The sequence below is a fragment of the Urocitellus parryii genome, chromosome 2 (assembly GCF_045843805.1).
Source record: "Urocitellus parryii isolate mUroPar1 chromosome 2, mUroPar1.hap1, whole genome shotgun sequence".
Classification (NCBI taxonomy): Eukaryota; Metazoa; Chordata; class Mammalia; order Rodentia; family Sciuridae; genus Urocitellus; species Urocitellus parryii.
Genome location: NC_135532.1, coordinates 166,860,104 through 166,875,051, shown reverse-complemented (window position 1 = coordinate 166,875,051; position 14,948 = coordinate 166,860,104). Strand labels below are relative to the sequence as shown.

The following is a 14,948-nucleotide window of genomic DNA, read 5'->3' as shown; positions in this document are numbered from 1 at the left end:
ATTTTATAAACTTAAGACTCCCAAATGTGTACCTGTGAACTAGACCCTTCTCGTGGACTTGATATTAACATAGCCAGGTCCTTACTTGACTCTCCTTGAGTTTATAATAGGCATGTTGAAAATTTAACATGTCTCATAGTGAATTTCTGTTCTTATCCTTGTAAGTACAACTCTTCCTTTCTAGTTTCTTGGGCCCCAAACCTTGAAGTTACCCTTAATATTCTATTAACTCATATTTTAATTTTAGTAATCAGCATAGTTTATGGTTTTATCCTTACTATATCTGCATACCCAGAATGTGACCATGTCTTATCACTTCTACCATACCTTGATCCCAGCCCCCATTCTCTTTTACTTGGTTTGTTGCTGTATCTTTCCTGTATGTTCCTGCTTTGACTCTGGTCCCCTACAAGTGGAGTTTCAATATGGCAGCCAGATTCATGGATCTTTTAAAAACCGAAGTCAGATTATGTTACTCCTCTGCTCAAAATATTTATGCCTTTCACTCAGCCTAATAGTCTGAGTCCTTTCAAGGCCTACAGGGCTCTGAATACCTATGTCTGAGCTAGTGTAATGATCTCCTCTTGTCTTGATATCTTTGTTAGTAACAACACTGGCTTCCAATACTCCAGCCATAATTTTGCCTCTGCCTGGAAACTTCTTTCTCCAAATAAGTGCCTGCATATTTCCGTCACCTCTTTAGGATCTTTGCTCAAATGTCATCTTCTCATTGAGGTCTTTCCTTATCCTCTTATTTAAGATAAAAAAGCCCATGCAGCCTAGACTCTTCTACTTCCCTTGCTGCTAAATTTTAGAACTAATTATAAATGAAATAAACAAAACAATAAAAATCAATGGTTTTATAAGTAAAATTATTTGGCTATGTGTCTTATTAAAAATTATCAGGTGGGATTTTCTTGGGGGTAATAATGTTTTCAATTTCTGAAGATTTTTTTAACCAAGATATAGCACTTCTGTTTAAATATATTTTCTGATGGATAATATCTCGTACCTGATTTTGTTTGAAGAGCTGAACTTTGGTCACTGCACTTGTATTGTCTTTGAACACTTGTCATGGACATGACATGAAGGCTTACTATCCAACTTTTGTATTTTTGTCTCAATATGTTTTAAGACCTCTGCTTCTAAATAATATTGTAAATGTATTCTAGAATTACTGCCTATTCTAAAGATGCAGATGTAAAGTAGCTGAGTCCTCAATCATTGGGAGCCACAGATTATGGCAAGTAAGTTCTGAACAGTCTCAGTTAACCTAATTAGGATCTTGGAGAGCAAGTCAATAGAAACTTGAAATTAGAGAAGCTATCAAATGGAACTTGCGTCTAGTTATTGGATGGAAGGAAAGGATTCGTGACCCATCCCGTCTCCAGCTTCTTCCTTTTAGAGCAACACCCCACACCACTTCTCAACCTATTAAAAAGTAATAAATTATTTAAATATAGCTTAGCCTGCTTTCAATTATGACACATTTAAAATACATTTGAAATATAAGTGAATTATTCATTTACCAAAGAGCAGACTTCTACTAAAATAGTTCAGAATAAAAAGCAGCATATGCAATTATCTAATTGTCACCTACTTGCATTCTAACAACCATATGTACTCTCCCATTCACTTTCGATATTTTCAGTCCTCAGGCTGAAAGGTCTCAAACAGAATTTGAGAATTCTCTGGTCTTTGATTAAATCCACGCCTACTGGTGATCCAACTGCTGATAGATCCATATCAGGAAACTTCATGAGAGGAACTTTGCATGTTTGGACAGCCAATGCTTTCTGAAATTTTGGTTAAGTACAAATCTAATTATTTAAAAATTGCAGACTAAAAATTAAAGTATGGATTTTAATACAGCTCCTCTCTCTCTCTCTCTCTCTCTCTCTCTCTCTCCCATTTTCGACACTTCTGTTTGGAATATGGTCTTAAATGCCCTATTTTTTAAATTGGTCAAATGAATATTAGAGAAAAATCTAATGACTTAGTCAAAATTGGGGTGCTTTGAATTGAAACTCTCATTCCTTTAGATGTAGAATTATAGGGTCTTAAGATTGGAAGAATCTTAAAGTTTCAATTAAATTAGTGTTTCTCAGCTCCAGTTGTACATTAGAATTACCTGGAAAGTTTTAAAAATAACTGATGTCCTAGACCAAGTGAAAACAAGTTTCTAAGGGTTGTGCCTAGTGATCTCATTAAAAATAATAACAAACAGATTCTAGTTATTTTACTGTGCAGCCAGGACTGAGAACCATGATCTAGGTAAACGCACTTGGTTCTTAAGTCTGTTCTCCATCATTGTCACTGCTCAAAATTTGGCTCAAAATTAGATACCTTCAAGAAGTATTTATACTCTCTAGAGTGTGGAAGAGCTCTATAAGAAGCTTTTCTTTATATTGACACAAACGTTATTTCCTTATATTTACTACCAATTGTTCCTCAACCTGCCATTTGGGATCACAAAACTTGAATCTAATCTCCCCACATGGAAATTCTTTGAATATTTGAAAGGAATTTTTATTCATTTTTTAAAACCAAATATTTGTAGAGTGTCTATGATATGCCCAGTGAATATCCAACACAAACAAAAATGGTCATCACACTCCTAATGTTCATAGTCCATTAAAATATATAATGTTCACATGTATGAGGAAAATGGAACAATCAGTGATATCCCTTGGTGATATCAGGTTGATGAGAACTGAAGAGACCACTGGTATTGGCTCAAGTTTGCCCCTCGAAGAGTTCAATTGGTTTAGAGCATCTGAATCTTTAAGAGGGACATTTCAATGAAGGTTAGGAGCAACAGTTATTTTCTGTAAACAGATTTTCATCTATCTGCTTATCAATGCTGGACAAAAGTAGCTGTTCTGGCTGTCACTTTTGGGCCAATTCCATTTTTCTTGCTGCCTTGTCTTTTCTTTAAGCTGGCTGGTGGAGTACATGTGTTGATTTCTGGTACTACATTATGACTTATGGGAACTCCTAAATGTGATCTCTTTGACCTTCACTAACCTGGGTGTCACTGTTATTTTAGACCAGCAGAAACCCCCACTAACTGACTTTTTCAGTGTTTGTCCCAGGCCACTCTCTGGGTTTGCCAGTTAACCTCTCAATAAGGAATGCTACTATGCATTTGGATTTTTGCTTTTGCATTTAATGAAACATTTCACAAATATTTACAACAAAACAAATTTTGCTTTGATGAAATAAAAATGGGCACACAGAGAATAGACCAGGGGTCATAACATTGGCATTGGATTCAGTAAATATTCATTGAGGATGTATGAAATACTGGTTTCAGATGACAGCCAATTTGGGTTCAACCTGGGGAAGATTTAGGCAAGGCTCCTTCATTGTTAGTGGCTTCCCAGTTCCTGTCCAATAAGAACAAGGAGGTGAGTAACCACACCTGAACACATGATGCGTGTTCTAGTTCAATAATCACTCAGGAGAGCAGGAGAGGCTGTTAAATAAAGCCAAGTGGGACTCAAGCATCTGAGTGGAGGTGGAAGAACAATAATGGAGGAATTTTATGTTTTATTATGCTGTCTTAATAGTCTTGAATCTACCTGCTGCTGGACACACTATTCAAGAGGTTGAGATTACATCTGCAGATACACATGTGGATGTGTTTGAAAAATAGACTTTTATCACTTTGCCCAATTCTTTCAACTCATGCTTCATAATAGAATTTCAAATGGTCAGCTCTTCAAGAGGTAAACTTGTGCCAATACCAGTGTTCTGTTCCATTCTCATCAACCTTATCTTCTCTCTGTGGCATTTGACTTCATTGGCAATTCCAATAAGGGAATCCCTCCATTGTGCTGTCTTTTGGTATGTCATCCTGCGTGGCTTCATATCTTTCCAGTTAATCTTTCTCTCATTTAGTCCTCCCACTCCCTAACCAGACTCAATATTTGGCTCTCTGACATTCTTGTCTATGTGTACCTTTTCATTTGGAGGCCTCAGGATTTAACTACTGTTTAAATGATTAGATGGGTTCTAATTCATTATTTCAGCCCTGGAATACAACATAAATTATCAATTATCCATGAAAATCAAATGTCATTGTAATTATTATTATTATTCTCTTTTTATTAATTCACCTGCACTTGCTGCTGTCAACTTATTGTTCATCCTAGAATCAAACACTTTTTCTTTTTTCCTTCCTGGTTTCTTCATTTCTCCAGTGGTATTCTTATTCTCCCACCTATCCAAAGTGTATTTGTTTTTTTTTTCTCCCCCAACAAATACAAGTGCATATATTTCAGACATTGTACTCAGTACTGAGTCGACTATACATTGAAAGATATGGTCTCTATTGCATAGAGTTTACATTCCAATAGGAGAGTTAGATATTAATTATATAATCACAAAGGTATAGCTTACTACATGTATGAGGGAAAAGTAGCCAGGAGCTTGAAAATGTATATCTTGGGGCCTGATATAGACGGAAGGTGAGGGAAAGCTTCTTGCAGATGTGATGTTTATGAGTCGGGGATGGAGAATATTCCAGGAACAAAAATACAGTATTCCTGAGAATCTTGGAATAGGGGTAATGGTGGGAGGAAAAATGCAAATCAAAGCAACAAAGAGAACAATGTAAGTAGAAGAGGGAAAGGGAACAGGTGCGAGTGAACCCAGGGATACTGGTCTGAAGGTTGCAGAGGGCCATGTAAGGGTAAGGGTGGTGGTTATGCAGGTGGAGAGAAGATTCTGGCTCTAGGACACAAATCAAGCCTCAATATCATTATTTCTGCTCATACTTCACATTCAACTAGTCAACACATCCCATTAATTTATCACATATGATATTTGCATTTATATATAAAATTTCCAGGCCTGGCCTCATCACAATTCTAGAGCTATGGATTTATGTTTAAATTGTAACCCTTGTTAAGGTCGGCACACTGAGAGCTACTATTCCTCCACTCCTCAATTCCCCAACTTAATCAGGGGTTCTGGGGTCCTAGTGACTTATCCCTGCCTCAGGATCTGCATTAGCATTGTTGAAACCCACTTCTACTAGGTTGAAACAGCCTGGATTTGTGTGTCCTATAAGGTCATAATTCCAAACATAAATAAACTCAATCACTGGGTATATTTTGAACACATATAGATTTCTAGGCTCAATACCCAGAGGTTTTAATTCAACAATTTTTGGATGGAACCAGTGTGTTAGTCAACTTTCCATGACTGTGACACATACCCAAGGTAATCAACTTTTAACGGGAAAAGGGTTATTCTGGTTTCCAGTGTTGGATATTCCTGTCCATGATCTGTTGGCTCCGTTGCTTTGAGCCTGTGGTGAGGCAGCATATCATGGCAGGAGAGTGTGGTGAACAAAAACCACTCACCACATGACCAGGAAGCAAAAGACGGGCTGGGGTACCACAACCACCTTTAGGAGCATAGCCCCCATGACCTAATTATTCCCCTACTAGGCCCCACTTCTCAAACTTTCCATCATCTCCCAATAGCACCGCCCTGGGGACCAAGTCTTTAATACATGGACCTTTGGGGAACACTTAAGATCCAAATAGAGCACCCCGAGATCTGCACTTGATGTAGCTCAAGTTTCAATAGACCAGGCAGATCTGGTTTGCTTTAAGGCATCAATTATCTGCATTTCATTTTGTTCTAAAGAGCATAATTATTTTCTAGGTCTAGTCCCTCTGTCTTGTCTGTGCTACCTTCCCCAATCTCCTTCCTCCCCTAACTAAAACAACCGTTCTCACTTAAATCTTTATTTGACTTTAAAGCCTTCTGTTTTCTGTTTTTTTTTTCTTCTCCCTGGGGATTCTCTGATGTCTTCTCTGCAAGTGTAGCCACCTGTGAAGGGACGTGCCATGCCATTGAAGACTGCAACTGGCTGGTTGAGTGACAGGGAGGAGGATTTCCTGAGATTTATTATAAAGCAAACCCTATATTTGCAAAGATGAGGTGTTGGATAGAGCAGGAGAGGAAAGCTAGGAGCAAGAAAATAGTCTATTTGAAAATGTGGCCCTGATTCATGTATCTACCAATTAGATTTGCTTCCTTTTGGTCTTTAGATTTTGAAAAATCTCAAATAAACATGACTTGTGGTGCATCTGTTTTAATGCTTCTAATCTTCTGACTACTAGAGCAAAAAATTAATATCTTTCTTCCTCAGCAAGAGCGAAAAGTTAGATACCAATGGAAGGAGGGAAATAAAGAATGGTTTATCTCTGGGTAGGGGACTGTGTGTGTGTGTGTGTGTGTGTGTGTGTGTGTGTGTGTATTCACGTATCTATATGATTAGCATCAATTTAATATTTTTTATGGAGCTGTAGCAAATGATAATGCTAGATATGTGAAAAATATCAAAATTGGATCCCTGACCTAATATACTTTATAGGCATAAGTGCATTATCAGATATCCAGGAGCCACGGAAATAACGTGAAGGAAGTTTACTTGAATCCAAATATGGATGCGCAACTTGTTAATATTCTCTGACGTCTATTCTTGGAATCATAGGTCTTTTCAAATGTCCTCTAATTTCACCAATTGTCAGCATGCTGACAAGTGATTGTTGAGCTAGGGTAGGTAGCGAGAGAACACATATTTGCATTCTTTAATACTGAGTCACTGAAATCCAAATGAAAAGGAACACAGACGAATTATAAATTTAAATTGTAGAGGTTGTGTGTGTGTTAAAATGGAGGAGGAGGTGAGACTGGGAGGAGGAGGGAAAATGACTTGCTTCCACTCATAGCACAGGAGATAAATCAACACAGAAGATTAAAAAATGTAAAAAGGCTTTTTTCATTCGCCTGGCTTCCTTGTGGTGCCTTTGAATGTGCTTGGCAGCAGCGGGCCATGTCAGGCCACCTGTGCAGTTAGCAAATTGCTCATGGTATTTAAAGGGCTCCTTTATTAATCTCCTCAAGCAGTCCTTTGGGAAATTGGATGCTTGCTTTGGAATGTCTTCTGTGTTTTTACTTTTCTTGAGGCATTATAATATTTTGTTTTGTTTAGTTAATAGGTATTATTTTAATCTTCCAGACAGACCATAGGATTCTTGAAGGAGAAGACTGTCTTCGTTTCTTTAGAATCATTAAAAGTTACTTGTGCAAAAGTAGACAGGGTCTACATTCAGTCACATTGTTTCAGTAGTGAAGGGATTAATATGGGATACACTGAGAATGGCATCTCCTGAAGTTGTACCACATGGTAATGCTTAACAAGTAAAGAAAATTTATGAATAAGCAACTGAGTGATTGAGTGAATGCCTTTCTTTTTGTCTTTTTTTCAGAGACAGTGTAGTGTAGTTTATGTTTAGCTCAAATGAAATAGAAATATACAGACTCTGGAGTAAGGGAAAGTTGGGTTCAATCCTGGTTCCCTCGTTTATTTACTGTGTTATTTGGGCAAATCACTATATTTTTTTGACCTCAATTAGTTGATCTGTAATATAGATAGTACAATATCTGCTGTGTAGAGTTGTAAATAGAATTATATATTATACTCAGATAACATGTACATAGATCTACAGAGAGAATATATATGTTTATATGAATATGTATATTTTATATGACTACATAAACATACAGTCTCTAGAAATTCTCTCTCCACACACACATGTACATACACACACATGTATACTGTATATAAACACATACCACCTAATAGTCCCTGATATAGAATATTAATAATGATATCTGTAGTTCTGTTTTATTAATTCAACTTTAGTTATATTCCTAGCAGAGTGGAGAAAGCAGAGCATGAACATAGGACCGGCTAAAACCTATATCGATTAAAGGCAGGGATTGGTCTCTTAGTCATAGGCATAGCTCCCAGTCTGTCCCTATATATCATAGGGATAAAACATTGTTTTGGATGCATAAATTAGCATATAAATTTCTAGTTAAGGTCTGTAATATATTTTCTTTTTGTCAAAAGCATAAAAAAATTAGTAGAGAGTTACTGATTCTACATTGTGCAATGTGAAGGATTTATCTTTAACATTTATCCTGTATCAGCCTTGGCCCTTGGTTACATATCAACTGAAAGAAATGCACGATGGGGTTCTGATATTAGCTTCTGCATGCTCCCCACAATGTGGCAGAGAAAACAGGACCTGCTCTGGCTGGTGCAGAGTCCTTTTCTAGGTTCTGTGGATCCTCACTAAGTTGTACATTCTTTTCTATTAGCATTGCCTCCTCCTTACTACTTTTTTTCATTATTTGTGCCTCTGCTCTTTCTATGCATTTATTAACTGAATTAGCACATTTCCAGTGTTTGTTCACATTTAATGGGGTATTGGTATTTTCATGGCAGAAATGAAAAATTGAGACCCAGGGGTGAGAATTTTATTGAACTTCAATGTATTTTGGTTTCTAAGATGTGTAATTCACAAAGTCATATCTATAGCACAACACAAACTGATACATGTCTCTGTGGTTCCTGATATTTTTATGGTTGAAAATATGCCAATGTTAAGAAAAATTCCTTATACAAACTTGCTACATCCTAAAGTATTCAAATTTATTTAATAGTAAGAGAAAGGAAAATCTCATCATCCACAAAACACTTCAGATGTATTTTTAAATGTAATTTTAAAATTTATATATGACAGTAGAATGTATTACAATTCTTACTACATATATAGAGCTCAATTTTTCATATCTCTGGTTGTATACATAGTATATTCACACCAATTTGTGTCTTCATACATGTACTTTGGATAGTAATGATCATCACATTCCACCATCATTAATTACCCCATGCCCCTTCCCTTCCCCTCCCACCCCTCTGCCCTATCTAGAGTTTGTCTATTCCTCCCATGCTCCCACTCCCTATCCCACTATGAATCAGCCTCCTCATATCAAAGAAAACATTCGGCATTTGTTTTTTTGGGGGATTGGCTAATTTCACTTAGCATTATCTTCTCTAATTCTATCCATTTACCTGCAAATTCCATGATTTTATTCTCTTTTATTGCTGAGTAATATTCCATTGTATATATATGCCACATTTTTTTAACACTTCCGATGTATTTTAAAAATGTAAGAAATAACAAAATTAAATTGGAAATGCCTCTGTATTAGTTGAATTAAATAGTTTTAGTTTGGTGGAAAATGATAGAAACCTTCTCCAACTGGCTGGAACAGAGATGGGGAGCTTATTTTAATGACTTGTAGGTGTCTCAGAGTTCCTAAGGGCAGAAAATGAAGCAGAAACCTAGAACTAGCACCCCATCAGAACCTAGGCATAGGCATGTTTTAAGCCTCAAGCTCTCTCTCCTTACTTTGTTTGTTCCTCTCTGCAGTCATTAATTTCTTTTGTGTATCTTTCTGTCCAGCTGAAGATGGCTGCCTTCTAAGGGCTAACTGGGTTCGAAAGAGCTCAAACTGTACAAATGTGTCTGAACCCCAAGTCCAGCTGCCTAGGAGAAAGAAATCAATTTCTTTAGGGTGTAGGAGTTCAGAGTGAAGACATGCTGCCGGGAGACCTGAGTCAAGGTGGGCTGAGGTGGGGCAGGGAAGAGATGATCTCAAGGAAGTGGGTTTGTAGGATGAGCATTGTCTGCTGCACACTTCGTCTTGCTTTATCCTTTGGTAGTACTGCTGCAGAAAGCCAGAAGAGGGTGGGTATAAAACAGGTGTAGCTATTTTATGACATTTGCTTATTGCCAAAAGGTTGAATCCACACATTTATACCAAAGTATGTGGACAAAGGATACTCTCTGAGGAATTTATACTCTAATAATTTTTATCTGAAACCAAATTATGGAGATGTTGCATAGGTTTGATCTCATATTTATTTTGCTTTCGCAGGAGCAGGGAGTGATTAGATTGTACCAAATCATTTTTACAGGATCATGTCAATGGTATTTGATAGCTTAATTACGTTTATTTATTTTACTTTTTTCATTTTGATCCCTCCTTTGTTCCATTTTCTTCTTTATTCCACTCTGACCTTATTCTTTTGCTCTCTCTCTTTTCCTCCTGAGGAATGAAAAGATTGTGTGGGTGTTGTCGAAAGGGGGAGAGAGGAAAAAATTGAGCAATGACAAGTTTGAAAGTAGCAAAATTATTTTAGTAACTCACTCTCTTGGGAAGATACATATTGATGTATAATTTATACACAAATGCAAATAGTCATGTAAATTGGGTGTGTATTTTAGTTCTTAGAAAATGACTGCCCACACGTGGCTGTGCAGTCCTTCCCCAGGCTTCAGCTGTTTTGGAGTCACTAAGAGGCAAAATCAAAGAGGCTCTGGTATAATTCAAGATGCAATGTAAAATGACCAAAGCATGAGAGAAGTGAAAAATGGAAGACAAGAGCAGACGTGAAGCCAGCTGGATGATGTGGGGCGGGCAAATGAAGGGAAGGAGAAGGGGCTGATGGAGGTGAATGGAGAGAGAGTTGTGTGGAGTGCATTTAGGTGGTTAGAAGGGGAGGCAGAGTTGGAACATCTGGTGTCTCCATGTGATTTAGGAAAAGACATTCCTTGCAGTTTCATGGTCACAGAGGAGAGCTTTCCTTCAGTGGGCTGGGCATATACTGTGCAGGACAAACTTAAATGATGTAATGCAGCATTCCTGAGGAGTGAGAGAGAAAAGAGAACTGGGAAGTCAGAATGCAAACTTGAGGTTTGCAAAGAGCCCCTCCCTCAGATGAGTACTGACTAGATGCGGAGGCTGTGTGGGTCAGAATCACACTTTGGAAGATGATTGCTTGGAGTCCCCAGGGCAGGGAGAGCCTGCAGAAGACAGTTCAGAAGAGAAGAGGGTTAGAGTGTGGGTCATGCCTCCAAATGGAGTGTGTTTAGCTGTTAGTTGGAGGAGGCCTTGGGGTTGAGGAAGGCCAAGGGTACTTATTTTGTTGCTGCATTAAGTACTGATGGGTGACAATCTGCTAAAGTGAGGAGACCTCCTGTCTCTATTTCACCCTCAGATCGTGGAGCAGGAGCACTTAGATGAGCCAAGACCGGCTGCAGTGCGAGGTAGTTACTCAGCTAGTAAGTGGTAAAGATGGAATTTGAATTTAGGTCTGTGTGGCTGCAAAACCCAGTTGCTTTATGTCCTGCTCATTGCCTCTATTACTGCTCCTGCCCTCCCTAAGGGCAATGTAGATAGCTTCCAGTTTTCAGCTAATATGCTGTACAACTGTGACAAACACGCAGCTCCCGTTCCTGCAGCAGCCCTGGAGAAGGGAAGTTGTTGCAGCAAATGTTAGGACATACAAATTGTCATAGGAGACAAGACCTATGAATCTGGGCTTCAAATTTTCTGAAACAAAAATTGAGACACGTTGGTTGAACAAAGGAATATTGTGTCGTTCATACTGTGAGAGGAGCCTGGGAGACATCGATAGAAGATGAAATATTCAAACTTCAGGGACTTTGAAGGCTTAAAGAGCAGCAGAATAGAGTTTTTGAAATAAAAATTATCTTGGAAAATCCTAGATGTCAGCCTGGTGCTACCTATGGAAACCCATCAAATCAGTGTACCATTTGTAAGAGGTCCCACAGGGGCAAACTAGGAAGTTTGGAAAGGATAGCATATTTTTGCCTTAACATACATATTAGGGAAGTACCTAGAAAAGTTGTGATAAAGTTCAGTAACTTCGAGGTATAAGAAAGAGAGGTTGGCAGTTGGAAGAATTAGTAGACAGACTCTCACGGGGCCAATTAGGACAAAAAGGTGTAAGAGGGAGGGTAGCAACTGGATGATGAGTACAAGAAAAACCTTAAAGAAAAAAAGCAAGAGGGTGAGCTACACGATTGAAGTTAGTTTTTCTTTCCTCTTGGTGCAAGAGAGGGCTTTGGTGAATGATTGTGGCTGACCATGTGGTGGGCCTGAGTGGCTTGCAGTTCTGAAGCATGCAGCCCTTCCCCCTCACCTTCACACCTTTCACCTGCAGCTGCTTCTTCCACTCTTACAACAGATCATCTGTTTTCCTGGAAGAACCAGTTTAAGCATCTTCTCCTCACCGAGCCCTCATTGATTTGGTCTTTCTAACTCCCACCACAGCAGAGTGGACCACTTGACAGTTCAATAACAAATATTTGTTGTGCCTGGGATGTAAGTGGGGCTCCGTGCTAAACACTGGAGATAAAATAACAAACAAAACAGACTCAGTTTCTGCTCTTTTGTAGATTTTCCCACTTGGTGCCACTGCTGAGCTTTTTTTTTTTTTTAATTTAAAAAATACATTCTACTGTTATTCATGATATTACATATTGTTTTGAGATTATTTATTTATGTGTTTGTGTGCCCTATTAGACTGTAAATCCTGGAGGGCCAGCACTATGTCTTAATCAAGATTTTATCATCAGCCCCTAGCAAAATGCCTGGAATATAATACCAAATAAACTTGCATATCTGTGTGTGTGTGTGTGTGTGTATGTGTGTGTGTGTGTGTGTGTAATGAATAAATGTTCTTTGCATTTTTTACATTTAAAAACTTTCAGACTTTGTGCATATTTTCATTCATCCATCATTTTCCAACACTTTCATTTTCATATAGGAGAGCTCAAAGGGGAATCATTTAGCCCCATCTACAGACTGTTTTCACATCTACTATCTGTCTTAAGGTGATCAACCAAAACTGTGGCAGAGTAATTGTGGTAGGTGATATTAGCATGAGTTTGATTTATTTTGCATGGCCGGTATCTGAAACTTTAGATATTCAAGAATACACATTATTGGGAATTGTTTTAATTTTTCATCATAGGACTCTTATCTAGCAAGCTCCTGTAGTATATTTGAAATATGATTCAGTTTACAGAACATTGATTTACAAATAGCTTTATCAGCGTTGTATCTATTGTTTGAATTACACAACAGTCCTATATGGGAGCAGGATGAATGATAAGTTAATTAAGAACAGGGCTCATAAAACTTTAATCAATAGACATAACAAATAAAATGTGCATCAGACTAATATTATGGCCAGGTAAGTGATGGGGAAAGGGACAGAGGAAAACAGATGGGCACGTGTGGTGAGGCGGTGGGAAGACGAGGTTCAGGGGGAAGAAAGAAAAGGTGAAGGCAAGGATATCAGGGAGTGAAAGACAGAAGGATGGGAGGGCTGCCAGCAGCAAGGAAGGACATCCAGAGATCAGGAATCACAGCCATTGCACTTCAGAGCAAGCAGTGGCAAGTCAGTGGCAAGACCCACCATTGCCAGGCAAGGGCCAGTGACAGGCGGCAAGTTTAGGAATGCAGTCAAGAACCAGGGAGCCACAGGGAGGAGAAAGCCCAGACAGGCAGCAGATGGCACAGACGACCTTGATCGCTTTTCAAAATCTGTCCTACTAGATACTGCATTGTGAAGCAATCGATGGAATTAGAAATGAGTAAGAAACAGTGATAGTTGTACCTGTTTGTATTTCTTCAAAAATATTTTAAAAACTATTTTAATTGCATATAAGAAATAAAGTAGGGTTAATTACTATAGGAAACACATGAACAAGCTTCCAAAGAGTTTATGGGGTAGGATAGATATATAAAGAATCATGTTAAAGATGAAATATAATGGTCAAGAACTCTCCATCTTTCAACATGTTATTGAATTCTTATTCAATATGCAACATATTATTAAAGTAATTATAATGAAAATGTTCAGACCACACAGAAAGGCCACCCACCTATTTTTTTCAGGTAACTACACACACACTCTCTCTTTCTAATTAATAGACCTTAGTTTTCAGAGAAGTTTTAGGAATACAGAAAAATTGAGCACAAAGTGTAGTGCTTCCTGAAAACCCCTAGTAACTATTTTAAGTGTATCTGATGTTTAAATGTTCTGATGTTCATTTTATAACCTCCAACGATCACTTCTCTTGATTTAATAATGCTAGACTATATTTGTTGATTTCCTAATATGAAGGATGAGCTACTTATTTTGCTTATATTTTCCCATGACCTTTCTTCCCTTTTTCTTCTTCAACTTTTGTTACAATTGTACTTTTCATTTGCATGTACATTTTATTCTGTAATGACAATTTTAGTTGTTTTGACTATAGATTTACTAAAACAATTAAACCTCCAGATAGCATTTTCAAGTATTAGGATTATGTGAATTATCCATTGTTGCATCAGGCTTAGTGCCTGGCCATACAGAAAGAACATCTTGTATCACTAAATTATTGATGCTCAAAAGGGAATTCCCCAAGTGTCATGGTTCACTGGATCATTGTTTAATTTTTTTTCTTTTTTACTTTCTTAATTTCATATTTGGCTACCACAGTTTCTTATATCCTATATTGTCTTTTGTGTCTTTTTTTAAACTATGTTGTATTAGCTTCTAATGTATATTTTCCACATGGGGGCATGCAAAATTTTCAAATATTAAGTAACAAAATAAATCCCTAAATTTCGCCTGAACATTGACTAATGGTTTAAACATGTATTAGTTTTAAGGATTAATAATAGTTAAAAAAAAATTTTAGTTGTAGATGGACACAATATCTTTATTTATTTATTTTTATGTGGTACTGAGGATTGAACCTGGTGCCTCACAAATGCAAGGCAACTGATCTACCATTGAGCTACAACCCCAGCCCAATAGTAATTTTCTTTTATTTATTTATTTTTTTTTATTTTGTAGTTGGACACAATGCCTTTATTTTTATGTGGTGCTGAGGATCGAACTCAGGACCTCACACATGCTAGGCGAGTGCTCTACCACTGAGCCACAGCCACAGACACAGCCCGTAATTTTATTTTATTTTTTTTACAAACATTCACTAGATGAAGTTGTTCCTCACCCTCTTCCCTGGGATTTAAACCATGGCTTTACCACTGAGCTATATCCACAGTCCTTTCTATTTTTTATTTCGAGGCAAGGCCTCACTAAGTTGCTGAAGCTGGCCTCAAGCTTGCTCTTGCAATCCTGCCTCATCCTCACAAGCAGCTGGGATTACAGACATGCACCGTTGTGTCCAACATAAAATGTT

General features: G+C 37.7%; 1 non-coding gene across 1 annotated transcript; it reads right to left on the bottom strand.

The window, feature by feature from the left end:
• Window positions 1-14,622: 14,622 nt before the first annotated feature.
• Window positions 14,623-14,695, bottom strand: Trnaa-agc (transfer RNA alanine (anticodon AGC)). Its single transcript has one exon. It is a non-coding gene; the product is annotated as a tRNA-Ala (tRNA).
• Window positions 14,696-14,948: the final 253 nt, after the last annotated feature.